Source organism: Mobula hypostoma, chromosome 6 (assembly GCF_963921235.1).
Source record: "Mobula hypostoma chromosome 6, sMobHyp1.1, whole genome shotgun sequence".
Classification (NCBI taxonomy): Eukaryota; Metazoa; Chordata; class Chondrichthyes; order Myliobatiformes; family Myliobatidae; genus Mobula; species Mobula hypostoma.
This window is the reverse complement of record NC_086102.1, coordinates 182,628,368-182,642,122: the sequence shown is the minus strand read 5'-3', so window position 1 is coordinate 182,642,122 and position 13,755 is coordinate 182,628,368. Positions and strand designations below refer to the sequence as shown.

Genomic DNA, 13,755 nt, shown 5'->3' with positions numbered 1-13,755 from the left:
GAGGACTTCTGCAGCTCGGGCCTCACCAGTACCCCAGCAGGTAAGCATGACTCCTGTTTGTGGTCTTCAGGAGCATCCGCCAAGAGGGCCTCAGCGTCAGGCATTCCGGGAAATTTGGGGATTCCCATCACTCTTGCTACTTTCCCCGGCTGTAACAAGACCGATTTGGACTGGGTGTACCACACAGTCCCTCGTTTATGCTCATCATGCAGCCCACTGCAGTCACGCACTTCCTCAAATGCAGCCTGGAACACAGGGTGAATGGACAATGTTTTCACAAAGTTCTCTCCAACTTTCTCCTTGCAGGATCCCACTAGCCTCCTCACAATACCAGTATTCATCCCCACAAGAATTGAAGCTTCATCGTTCTCGACTGGGTCCAGACAAACCAGCACTAAGGTATCAAGGACCTCAGCTACTCCCTGTCTGCCTCTGAAAACTCCAGTTTCAATGACAAGTAACCATCGTCTGGATACTCATCCATATTAAGACCCCAAATGTCCAGCACGTTGAGCGGCGTCAATGGTCAATGTGTCAAATACTGGTTGTTAACTGAACAGTACAGAGCAACCTGGGAACCGCTGTCAAGTATGACTCCAGCCTCAATCTGTAGCGACACACAGGAGCTTGACCCCACTAAGCCTTCAGGAATAGGGTGTTTGCTTTAGGGTGTCCCTCGGAACTTGTTCCCCACTTCCCCCGCACCCCGGGATGCCTGGCCGTTCCCTTACTGGGTCTCTCCATTTAGGTACCCGGGGCTCACTCCTGAGGACATTCTCAGCTTTTGATAACTTGGACCCTTTGCCTGTGCACTTGGCCATCTATTTGCCAGAGAGCTAAGGGCTGATACAAATTCAAAACGCTCACCCCTCACTGGAAGACACATTAGACCTCCCGAATCAGATCACTCCTTCCCCTCGGTCCGCAGAAATGAGAGCGACTTGTCTTTGAGGACTCTGGCCACAGCTATGGGAAACTCAGCTTCCAATTCAACCAACTTGCCTACGCTCCCCTCCTCCCAGAAAGCATGGAGAGCCCATGCCCCCACCAACCTCTCACGGGACCCAATTGTACCAGGCTGTTCCACTGACATTATGTCAGCGCTAATCTGAACTAAAACAAAGCCTTTGCCGACCAATTTGTCAAAACTCCGCTCCATGATCATAATGCTTTAATGGTATTTAAAGTTTGTCGTAACAATTTGTTGGGGATATGACTGTCTACCCCACTCAATACCCACACAGTCGTTACGGGAAACCCCGTGAGTTTGCACCACCACTCAAACCCTGCAGCATCCTTAACCACGTATCATAATCACTTTACTGGACAATAGTTTAACACAGGCTTAAACACACAACCCACTGGATCAATGTTCAGGGCAATTACACAGCATCCAATCAAATTGATCCCGGACGAGCCCCCACAATGAAACCCCACTGCTTCCTTTCGCTGCGTAAGTTTATGGAATATCCTCTCCGGTCCAGCCAAACTCATGAGATTGAGGTGGCTCTCCCATCCGAAACCCCCATTTGTGTGAATGCTGTGTAATTTTCTACCCTGTAACAAATTAGTGCCATGAAATAACAGATAGTACACTGCATATGAATAAAGGAATTATGTTTATGAATCTTAAATTAAGCGTTAGTAAAGAAAAACAAAAAGAAAAGGGTCCATTTTAATTAAGCAGTCAAATGTGCACAAGTTGGAGCTCATCTTGAACTTCTCGGTCACTCATGCGCTGGGTTGTTGGTTTGAGTGAAAGCTCACACCACCTTTCAAATGTCGCTCGCAATCCATCTCGAACAGACGGTCTCCCACTGATCCGTATCCTATGACTGGTCCTCCCCAGCAACTTTTCTCTTCATCTCCCACCGAACAAAAGCTCCGAGACCAACTGCAGTGTCCCTCACCAAAAAGACTTTGCCCCCCTGTTCCGGCATCCTATTGGATGACGCACATTCTTCATGTGAGGGGATCCAGGAGTGCCCCTACTAACTGTGTGAAGACAGAGAGAGACATTCATCATTGATGGTTTGTTTGGAAAGGAGAGAGAGACGAAAATTAATGTTTGGACTGTCACTTTAAGGCATTGGAAGCAACTTTGGATTTCTACTGAGTTGGGTTTGGAGACGGTACCCAGCAGCTCGAAAGATGCTACGGTGACCGACAGGACATTATTGATGTTACTTTCAAGGACTTGTTGCCTGTTGCATGTCTTTGCAGACAAAGGAGGGAGGGACTCTTTGAATGACAGGTGATGTTCAGCCTGGTGAGATAAATAGGAGGTCAGATGATACAGACCTCAGACACATGATCTGGACACTGAATGAGCATTGTTGTGACCGCAGAGAAAGTGGGTCTTTGGAGGATCGATCAGGCGGATCGATCCAAATTGCTATTCCAGTTTGAAGAGAAGGGGTTGACTGGTGGGGAGTTGTCTATGTGTCCACCCTCGCCTGGGTGATAGCTCCACCAGAGGAAGACCGGTCCCCCTGGTTAAAGTCACATCGGTGACTTGTAAAGGATTTCGGAGGACGACGAGGAGATCGACGGCATCAGCTCACCTGAAGACTCAACTCACTCTCTCGCTCTCTCTCCATCACTACTCAACTAAATACCACGAACTGAACTGAACTGAACTTTACTCAACATCGTAAGACTGTATCTTTTTTTTACTCCTAGACTTAAAGAAGCTTGGTTTTTCATATATCTATTTCCACACTTACTGATTTACTTACTTATATATATAAAGTTATTGCTATCCTGTTTGATTAATCTACATTGATATTTACTCTATTGCATAGTTATTAATAAACATTAGTAGTTTATAGCAATACTAGACTCCAAACTGGTTTCTATTTCTGCTGGTTTCTTTATCCCCGTCACGGGGTACGTGACATTAATTGTGGCCTGCGTCTGCGATATAAACAAATTGGTCAGGTGGCTGGTTTGAATTGACTGGGGAGATTTCCTTGTGATTTGGTTGTGTGGAATATCAGCAGAAATGGAATTTGAAGTTAATCAGTTTATGGCAGTACCAAGCCCGGAAGCGTTGGAGGATGCTACGAGGGTCGTGCTGTGGGGAGTTGCTCAAAAGTTAAAACTAAGGGTGAATATGAAGATGAGGAAAATTCAGATACAGATGTTAACAGCCCAGCATTATGTAGCTAAGGGAACGTTTGATGAGGAGGTGTTGGAGTTGTTCCTGGAAGGTGAACCTACTGAGGATGTGTTTCAGCTTCAGCTGGAAATATTAAGAAGGGAGCATGAATTGAAATTAAAACAGCTCAAGAGAGAGGCTGAGGCCGCAGAAAAGAGGTGGGTCCGTGAGGCTAGAAAGGCAGAGAAACAGAGAGAAGAGGCAGCAAGACAGAGACAGCTCGAGTGGGAGAAATGACAACGTGAAGATCACGTGGCAGAAAGGCAGAGACGGTTTAAAAGGGAGAGGTTGTAGCAAAGAGGTTTAGAGTCGGACCCTGATGATTTTTACAGCTCGGAAGGGCTAGTTTTGTGTGATGAATTTGAAAGTTGTGTTCCTGATGAGGTCAGGGCATACCCAGTGGCAGAGGATGCCCCTACCCTGAGGGGGTCTGATAAGAAAGCAGACAAAGAAGTTTTAACCCACAAGGCTGAGTTAACTCCAGATGAGAGTTTTCCAGAGAGCAGCTGGAAGGATCAGGGTAACCTGGAATTTGAAACTGGGACTAGTGATGAAGGCCTAGAAGAGGCAGCTGTCCCGATTGCCTGTGTTCAGGTTGTTGAAGTACCTGTGGATTCACAGGGTACTGAACCTTGTGTTGAAACTCAGTTAAGGTCTGAGGTGTCTGACTTGGTTGAAAAGGAATGCAGTTTTTGTGTGTCAGATGGATTTGGTTCAGTGAGTACAGGGTTAACCTTGGTATCAGTGGAATGTGAGGATTCTCAGTTACTTGTAGTAGACCGTGTTTTAAAAGCTGGTGAGGTCAATGTCGCTGGAAGTAATGGGAAAAGTGCTGTTCCTGGACTTTTGAATAAAGTGATGGAAAAGGTTGGATTGGTTGCGCAACCTTTGACCCTGCTTGCAGGACAAAGGCCTGCTGAGACAGGCTGCTCTAGTTTGTTGGATTTTGTTTGGACATTTGGAAGTAAGCTCCTGCAAGGTCATGCTGTTATTCAGCGTGATGTTATGGAGAGGAAGAATAATTGTTGTGATTTTGGAGTGGAAATTGCTATGGATACAAGTCGAAGTATAGGTCGTAATCAGATGGGTAGTTTATTTGGTCTCTTTCATAATGAATACATGATTCTGATCAGCGTGATGATGGTGCTGAGTTTAATAAACAATGGAGGCATGTTGACAGCTCTCCAAGATAAGAGCGTTTCAGCAAATCAGCTGATAAGCAAAGTTGCTATTAAAACCTACAATAGAAAAACCAAAGGGTTAAATTGTGATGTGTCACAGACTTTTCTACCTTCTAGATTTCAGCAGGATGTAGAGGGTAGTACAATTGATAAGGGTAAGGTGTATAAGAAAGGTTTGTCTTTATTGAGGAAGGAATTTACAGAGGAACAGAAGTGAGATTCTGAAATGGTGGCTTTAAGGGAGATAGCTCTCACAGGAGAGGAGGTTCAGAGAGAGTCAGTAGGATATTACTTTAAGGATAAGGTGTTGATGAGGAAGTGGAGACCAGCCACAGTGCCTGCAAGTCACGTGGTGGTTTTGAAAGGTTACAAGGCTGAAATTTTAAACATGGCTTACGGTATGCTTTTAGGTGGACGTCATTGTGTGAGAAATGGGAAAAATTGGGATGAGGGGGTTCCCCTCCTCTTATTTAGTGGTGGAGATTTGATTCAGAAGGCAGTGAAGGGTAATTTGTTGGAACCTGTGTTCAGTTACAGGCCAAAAATACCTTTGACCCTACTCAGAGAACGCTGGAAGGGACTTAGTAAGCTTTGTGTCCTTGCTAAGAGAAGTTTACAAAATGGTCGAGTCAAAATAAGACACTTGTTTGCCAGAATTGCAGCTGGGAGAATTGTCGTAGAACAAAATGGAGTCGTGAAATCTGATAATGGAATGGAAAGGCATGTTTGCCCACTGAATCTAGACTCACCCAGATGTCAGAATTCCATTGTTTTGGAAAATATTACTGATAAGGTCCATCAGTTGGACCCAAAGCCAAAAAAAAAAGTAAAAGGACTAATTGGTGTTTTGAAAGGGTGCACAGCTGCAGTGAATGACATCATTATGAACTTAGCCCAGCCTATGAAATGGTATCTTCACAGAGTGAACTTTGAGGAAAGTAAAAGGGTTGAACAAGGAACTAGAAACAAGAAAGAACAAAGAAAGAGAATGAATGACTGTATTGATGGAGTGGGGAAGGCTAAATACCTTATTAAGATTGACTTGTTAAAAGGATACCGGGGTGTTTCTTTAACAGAGAGGGTCAAAGAGATATCAACATTTGTGACACCGTCCAGACTGTATGAATACAATGCTTTACACTTCGGGATGAAAAATCCTCCAGAAACATTTCAAAGAATAATCAATTCTGTGATTGGAGGGTTAGAAAGCACAGGAGTTCATATCAATAATTTAGTGGTCTGGAATAACACATGGGAAGAAAATATCGCAGCTGTAAAAAAACGGTTTGACAGACCTTCCAAGGCCACTCTTACTGTGAACTTTGCTAAAAGTGAGTCTGGCCATGTCATAGTTACATATCTGGGTTTTGTGGTGGGCCAAGGCCAACTGGCTGCTGTTACAGGCCAAGGTTCGAGCTATTGCTGAAGTTCCTGTTCTGACCAGCAAGAAAGCTTTGAGAAGGGTTTGAGGAATGGTTGGGTATTATCATAAGTTATATAAGAACTTTGCTGACATCGCTCTCCCCCTAACAAAACTCCTGGGGAAGAGTGAAAGATTTGAATGGAGTGACCTTTGCCAGGAGGCATTTGAACAGTTGAAAACTATCCTCTGTTATCATCCTGCGCTCAAAGCACCGGATTTCTCGAAAGCATTCTCGATCGCAACAGATGCTAGTGATGAAGCTGCTGGGGCAGTACTGTTACAGAAGGGAGTGGATGACATTGAACATCCAGTAGCTTATTTCTCAAAGAAATTTAATGTGAACCAGAAAAATTATTCAACTGCTGAGAAGGAGTTATTGTCACTTATTCTGGCCTTACAACATTTTGAGGTTTATACGGGTTTCCCCCGCCATCCGAAGGTAGAGCGTTCCTATGAAACGGTTCGTAAGCCGGAATGTCGTAAAGCGAAGAAGCAATTACCATTTATTTATATGGGAAAATTATGTGAGCGTTCGCAGACCCAAAAATAACCTACTAAATCATGCCAAATAACACATAAAACCTAAAATAACAGTAACATATAGTAAAAGCAGGAATGATATGATAAATACACAGCCTATATAAAGTAGAAATATTTTGCCACAATCATTACTGAACTGTTCTCCAGAGCGAAAATCTCACGCAAGCGCCGTCAGCAGAAAATCTCACGCAAGCGCTGTTGGCAAAAACACGCGCAAGCGCTCTCCAGTAACCTTTAAGCTATGAAGCTGCCAAATCATACCAAATAACACGTAAAAATACACAGCCGATATAAAGTAGAAATAATGTATGTACAGTGTAATATCACTTACGGGAATCGGGACTGCGCTGAGCACACGTATGATGGTGTATTAGACTGAGTCGTTGGAGTTTGGGTGGTGCAGTAGCCCCCCACCCTCCAGGCCGCTGAGCGATACATTGTCGCGAAGAACACAGGGGTCCAGCGGTAGCCGGGAGGCACACAGCACATCTTTAAGAAAAAAGCCGAAACAAACATGCTGATTAATTAGGTGCTGCCCGTAATTGTCGGCCCAGATCAGTGCCGATTTCCGATTGCGTCGTCTCTGATCTGGGCCGACAATTACGTGTCGGTGGCACCTTATTAATTAGCATGTTTATTTCAGCTTTTTTCTTAAAGATGTGCTATGTGCCTCCCGGCTACCTTTGCATTCTCCGCGAATGGGTATCTGTCCGTGGCCTGGGGGTTGGGGTGGTGGGACACTAGGGTGTCATCTCGTCGTCTATTTCCATCAGGGCAGGCAGCTCATCTTCTTCTATCTCTGCCCGCCTCGATGTCGAAGGTCGAGGTTCATCGTCTGCTGTGGCTGATGTACTTGACTGCTGAGTCTCGCGAATTTTTCTATCTCACAGTTCTTTAATAAGGACTCAAACCATCCTGCAAATATCCCCTAAACCGACGTACCCTTTCAAAATTAAAGTCGTACTTTATCATTACTCATTCGGTTTCGATTGTTATCCTTTTTTTCTTCCAATTGCATCAGCTCTTCATCTGTCAGTTCTTGGTGATGGGATGCCAAAACCTCTTCAACAGCATGTTCGTCAGCTTCCACAAGCCAAACTCACTTTGTCTTTACTTTATTCACCACGATCAAAAGGCTTAATTATGTCTAGTTTTGCTGTAAGTGTAACACCCTTATGAGCTCTTTCAGGCTTTTCCGATACCTTAGAACTCATCTTGCAAACGGCTGCTCACAGGCTCGTGTTTAAGCAATGCCGGCGAGAATCCGGGGGAGGGCGGCTGCTCGGGGCGCGCTGCCTTTTATCGCACGCTGATTTTTTATTTTTTACGAATTTTTTTTTTTGTAACAGTGAAAACACCTTCTGAAAGCGAAAATAGGGTACTAATGTAGGTCTTCCATAATAGTGTGGTTTTGTAAAGCGAACATTCGAAAAGCGGGGGACACCTGTACTTGTCCCGCTCAAAGACCTCTCGTGATTTACACAGATCATAATCAATTGGTGTTTTTAAATAAAACGAAGGATAACAATAGGAGGTTGTTAAATTGGAGTCTAGTACTGCAGGAATTTGATTTGATAATCAAACATGTAAAAGGTACTGATAACTTCATAGCTGATTGCTTATCCCGATGTTAAGTTGGAAACTGTAACCATCTTTGCTTTGTCATCTGATGTTTTTTCCCTGTATTGTTTAAAACCCTGTGACGGACTTTTAAAAAAAAATCGTCCTCGACAATTGTTTTTTCCCTGAGGAAGGGGAGTGTGAGGGGATCCAGGAGTGCCCCTATTAGAACTGTTTGAAGAGGGACAGAGAGAGACATTCATCATTGATAGTTTGTTTGGAAAGGAGAGAGAGAGACGAAAATTAACGGTTGGACTGTCACTTTAAGGCATTGGGAGTAACTTTGGATTTCTACTTAGTTGGGTTTGGAGACAGCACCCAGCAGCTCGAAAGTTGCTATGGTGACCGACAGGACATTATTGATGTTACTTTCAAGGACTTGTTGCCTGCTTGCATTTCTTTGCAGGCAAAGGAGGGAGGGACTCTTTGAATGACAGGTGATGTTCAGCCTGGTGAGATAAATAGGAGGTCAGATGATACAGACCTCAGACACATGATCTGGACACGGAATGAGCATTGTCGTGACTGCAGAGAAAGTGGGTTTTGGAGGATTGATCAGGCAGATCGATCCAAGTTGCTATTTGCAAATTGCGATCCAAATAGCGGTGAAAAGGGGGTTGACTGGTGGGGAGCTGTGTATGTATCCACCCTTGCCGGGGTGATAGCCCCACCACAGGAAGACCGATCCCCCGGGTTAAAGTCACAGTCGGTGACTTGTAAAGGATTTCAGAGGATGACGAGGAGATCGATGGCATCAGCTCACCTGAAGACTCAACTCACTCTCTCGCTCTCTCTCCATCACTACTCAACTGAATACCACAAACTGAACTGAACTGAACTTTACTCAACATCGTAAGACTGTATCTTTTTACCCCTAGACTTAAAGAAGCTTGGTTTTTCATATATCTATTTCCACACTTACTGAATTACTTACTTATATATATAATCATTGCTAACCTGTTTGATTAATCTACATTGAAATTTACTGTATTGCATAGTTATTAATAAATATTAGTTGTTTATAGCAATACGAGACTCCAAGGTGGTTTCTATTTCTGCTGGTTTCATTATCCCCGTCACGGGGTACGTGACATTCATCATTCCTTATCTTCAACAATAACCCAAACAGGCTGACAGCAGAACAGACTGCTCTCACAAATCTGCTAAATGAAATACCTACAGCACAGCAGTAACGATGTGAACCAGGGCATTAGATTAGTCTGATCAGAATTGGAATCTAGACAGTCATATATATGAGCAGAATGGTCCATTTTCTAATCCAATGGACATCATAAGCTGCCTTAAGAAAAGCATTGCATCCCACATATGTCACCTCAGAAACTATTTATCAAGTAAGCTACAAGCTATGGGTCACAGGGTGGAGATAGTTCTCTACCAAAGGAGGTGGAAGGTTCTCCTTCCCTTCGCTAGCCCACAGATCAGCCTTGGGCAAGGTGTAGCACCTGGTTAACCACACCCACCCCCTCGCAAACCAGGGTCACGTGAATCCATAGGAGCAGGTGGTGGGTAGTCATATGAGCAGGTCGCACATATTACAAGTCCTGGTTATGCAACCACTGATACCAGGCAGACAGTCTCTAGAGTATTGATAATGGCTGGGGTCATCCATCTTGTCAGGACACTGCTCAGAAGAACACAATGGCAAAACAGTTCTGTGAAAAAAATTGCTTAGAACAATCATGGTCAAAGTCCATGAGTCGGAGAACGAAGAGAGGGTTTAAAATTTTGACTGTAGAACTCTGTCATAACTTTTTTGAACTTAGCACGTTCTGCCTTAACCTCTGATGAAAAATCTTGAACAATACGTATCTTTTGATCTTGGTAGTCAATCATACCTTTTCCACAGGCAGCACGAATCAGCCGATCCTTCATTTGAAATTATGGAAACATATTATGACTGATCTTGGTTTAGATTTTGAAGCTAATCCATAGATATGTTACCTGTGAGCACAGTCAATCAAAAGCCAAGACTTCATAATATCAGGGAATAATTCCATCAAAAGATTTGCAAAGAATTCTTTAGGATTATCTCCTTCCGTTTGTTCTTTAAGTCCCAAGATTTGTAAGTTGTTCCTGCTACTTCTGTTTTCCAAATCAATAATCTTCTGTCTCATCATTTCGTTGGTCTTAAATTGTTTTTCATATAGCTTTTGCATATCATCCATTCTCCCGTCCAGTAAAGTAATAACATCTTTATGTTCCTTTACCTTCTTATCATGTTCGGTTAGAATAGCTTGAATATCTTCTAGTTTCATTCCTATTTGTTTAATTTCAGCGCTGATTTCTTTTCTAAACTGTTGAAACTCCCCAGCAAGCTTTTGAATTGAACTTGTAATAGCTTCCAAAGCTGCTTTAGTAGTCATATTAAAATAATATCTCGTTTAACAATAGTATTTCAAAAGGTTGGAAAGAGAGGTAAATAAGTTCGGAGCAGCAGTAAAAAGCTGTTACTTCATCAGTGGCCAGCAGGCACTCTCCTAAATTTTAATAATCTCCATAAAGTCACCCCAGAGCCTCCTTCGCTTGAGGGAAAACAGACCTAGCCTCCCCGACCCCTGTTTTCTCGTTATAACCAAACCCTCCAGTCCTGGAAAAACCTTTGTGCATCTTACCTGAACTTCCTTGAGATTAGTCTCTTGCTCATATGTGATTATCAGAACTGTACACAATAATCCTAGTTCAAAGTGCAAAGTAAATTTTATTTTCAAAGTACACATATGTCACCATATACAACTCTTGAGATTCATATCCTTGCGGGCATACTCAATATACCTATCAAAAAATAACATAACGGAATCAGTGAAAGACTGCCCATCTTGGGCGTTCATCCAGAGTGCAGAAGACAACAAACTGTGCAAGTGAAAAAAGAGGAAACAATACTAATAAATAAATAAGCAATAAATATCAAGAACATGAGATGTGGAACCTTTTGGTTGTGGGAAGATTTCAATGATGGGGCAGTGAATTTGAGTGAAATTATCCCCTTTGATTCAAGAGCCTGATGTTTGAGGGGTAGTAACTGTTCCTGGACATGGTGGTGTGAATCATGAGGCTCCTGTACCTTCTTCCTGATGGCAGCAGTGAGAAGAGAGCGTGACCTCGGTGGTGGGGTCCCTGAAGATGGATGCTGTTTCCTTGCGACATCGTTTCATGTAGATGTGCTCAATGGTTGGGAGGGCTTTACCTGTGCTGGACTGAGCCGCTTCCATTAAATTTTGTAGGATTTTCCATTCAAGGGCATTGGTGTTTCCATACCAGGCTGTGGTTTGGCTTGTCAGTATGCTCTGCACGACACATCTATAGAAGTTCAACACAGTATCATAGAGAATAGTATAGTTCAAAATGATTACAGAAATATTTTGATCACTTTATGCATTGCCAAACACATACAACTGCATACATGCCACGACAGTGGCATGCAGGATGTGTACAAACAGAAATCCAATATCAAGTCTAGTCAAGTTTGTCATTTAACTATATAGATGCACACCATCAAATGAGACAACGTTTCTCTGGACCAGGGTGTAAAGTACAGTAGTACTCATAACACGCACTCACTCAGGGAAGTAAGAGTTAAATCTACAAATGAATTATGCATAGATAAACAAAGTGAAGTATATAAAGTAAATATTGTAGGTACAGTATAAGTTAACCGGTGACACTTTGAATGCGATATGGCAGGGCGTTCAGAAACCTCACGGATTGAGGGAAGAAACCGTTTCCCATCCAGACTGTTCTTGTCATTATGCATCAATGGTGGGGAGTCAAAGAGGATGCTGAATGGATGAGTGGGATCCTTAATAATAGTAAGGGCCCTGTGTATTCGACACTCCTGATAAATGTCCCCGATGGATGGTAGGGAGACTCCTATGATCCTCTGGGCTGTTCTCACTGATCTTTATAGGGATTTCCAGTCCAATGCTCTGCTTCTCCCATACCAATGGAGATGCAGCTTGTCAGGATGCTCTTAATATTCCCCTGTTGTGGATGAAATTACCACTGACTGCATCTTATAATCAAGGTTGAAATTTGTGGAAATCTGAAGGTTGAGTTTATGCCACTGATTTCAAGTTTAGAAAGGCGATTCTGAATGTGCAAACTACTGAACTTGCTCTCTGAAGGAATTTGATAAAATCAATGTGGCTAATTGCATATAATAAATAACATGAGCACACTGGAGTTATTTCTGAAATATTAAAAGAGGGAAACCTATATTCAATGGTCTCTTACCAAACTGCTGATGATAGAAAGCCTAATGCGCAATCAAGATAGACCCTGTTCACATAATCAAAGTAGCCATTTATTTGAAAGTAAAAGGTTCTGGGATTAGGAATAAAAGATTGATAAATGTTTTCTGTTGCAATACTGGTTTATACTGTTACTTCTCCAAATTAATCCTCAGAAATGTTTACATTTTTTCTTTTTGTATTAAAGATAAAAGACTACAAAATCCAAAGATATTGAAGTAATCCCACAGGCCGAAGACATCACAGCATTTTCTGAATAGAGATGATGTAAAAACGTTCCTACCCACCTGGTTTCCTTTCACCTTCCCCTCCCCTACCTTTTTATTCTGGTGTCTTCCTCACCATTCCAGTCCCAAAGAAGTGTCTTGGCCCAAAACGTCAACTGTTTATTCATGTCCAGAGATGCTGCCTGACCTGCTGAGTTTCTCCAGCACTTTATGTGTGATACCTTAAATATATACTTTTATTGATAAAACTACTTCAAGTTTAATCTGTTATTTTAAATCACGACTAAAATATATGTCACAGGAGCAGGAGAATGCAAGTCAACCACTCTTTCCTGCTTTGTCAGTTAATAAGAACATGACTAATCCCTTTGTAATTCCTAAAACAATCCTTCTGGGTATCAATAGAGTGAATATTGCAACAGAGTATTCTTATCCTTTGACTCAAATGGAATCCTGCCCTCTTTCAGTCAAATTAATATAACAAAGTTATTTTTCCCTATTTATTGAGATCCAGCGCGCAAGAGGCCCTTCCGGCCCTTTGTGTCATCTGGTGCGGCGCTGGGTGCGGACCCAAATGCAAGACACAGACACTAAAGTACTAGGAACTGGACAGGATTAGAGACTAGAGTTAGGGACGTGACTGGACGCAGACTAGGAGCTGGGACAAGAACACAGACTTGGGCTGGGACATTGGCTGGGAAAGCGGGACCAGGACTGGGAGCTGGGAACTCGGAGCCTAGGCTTCGACCCCGAGCCAGAGACTGGACAAGGACCCTGAACCTGGGTCTTGACTCTAGCTCAGACCCTGGTACTAGGCGATGACATGACGTGGCTACAGGACATGACGAGTCCTGGGTTCCTTGCGCCGAGAACATGAGAAGGCTTGGGTTCCTCGAGGCGAGGACGTGACGAGGCTTAGGTTCCTCGAGGCGAGGACGTGATGAGGCTTGGGTTCGGACTCTGGGCCAGAGAATGAACAAGGACCAGAACCTGGGTCTTGACTCAGGCTTAGACTTCCGAACTAGGCGAAGACATGACGTTGTCTTGGGAGACAGGACTAGACCAGGCAGCTCCTGCACAGGACGAGGCGCCACATGGACAGGACAAGGCACATGGACGGGATGAGAATACGAAGCCTTGACTTGGTACTCAGGAACAGCCAAGCCTCGGACTTGGGACGACGGGAACCTCAGAATCTTGGACTTGGGGTGACAGGAACACAGAACACAGAGCCTTGGTCTTGGGGAAGACAGGAACGCAGAGCTTTGGTCGAGAGCACAGGAACACAGAGTCTTGGACTTCAGAGACAGGAACATGGAACACAGAGCCAGGACCC

At 43.4% G+C, this 13,755-nt stretch overlaps 1 protein-coding gene across 3 annotated transcripts in view; it reads left to right on the top strand.

The window, feature by feature from the left end:
* Positions 1-13,755, top strand: part of LOC134348655 (dehydrogenase/reductase SDR family member 9-like) — a 52,256-nt gene that overhangs the window by 15,201 nt on the left and 23,300 nt on the right. The window contains exon 1 of one of the 3 annotated variants that reach the window (XM_063052399.1): positions 2,463-2,653. The exons of 1 other annotated variant lie outside the window; for it this stretch is intronic. The gene's annotated coding sequence lies outside the window, so the exon portion shown is untranslated. Of the gene's footprint in view, positions 1-2,462; positions 2,654-7,045; positions 8,777-13,755 lie in introns of those variants that run through there. One more of the 3 variants, XM_063052401.1, reaches the window with a different exon arrangement.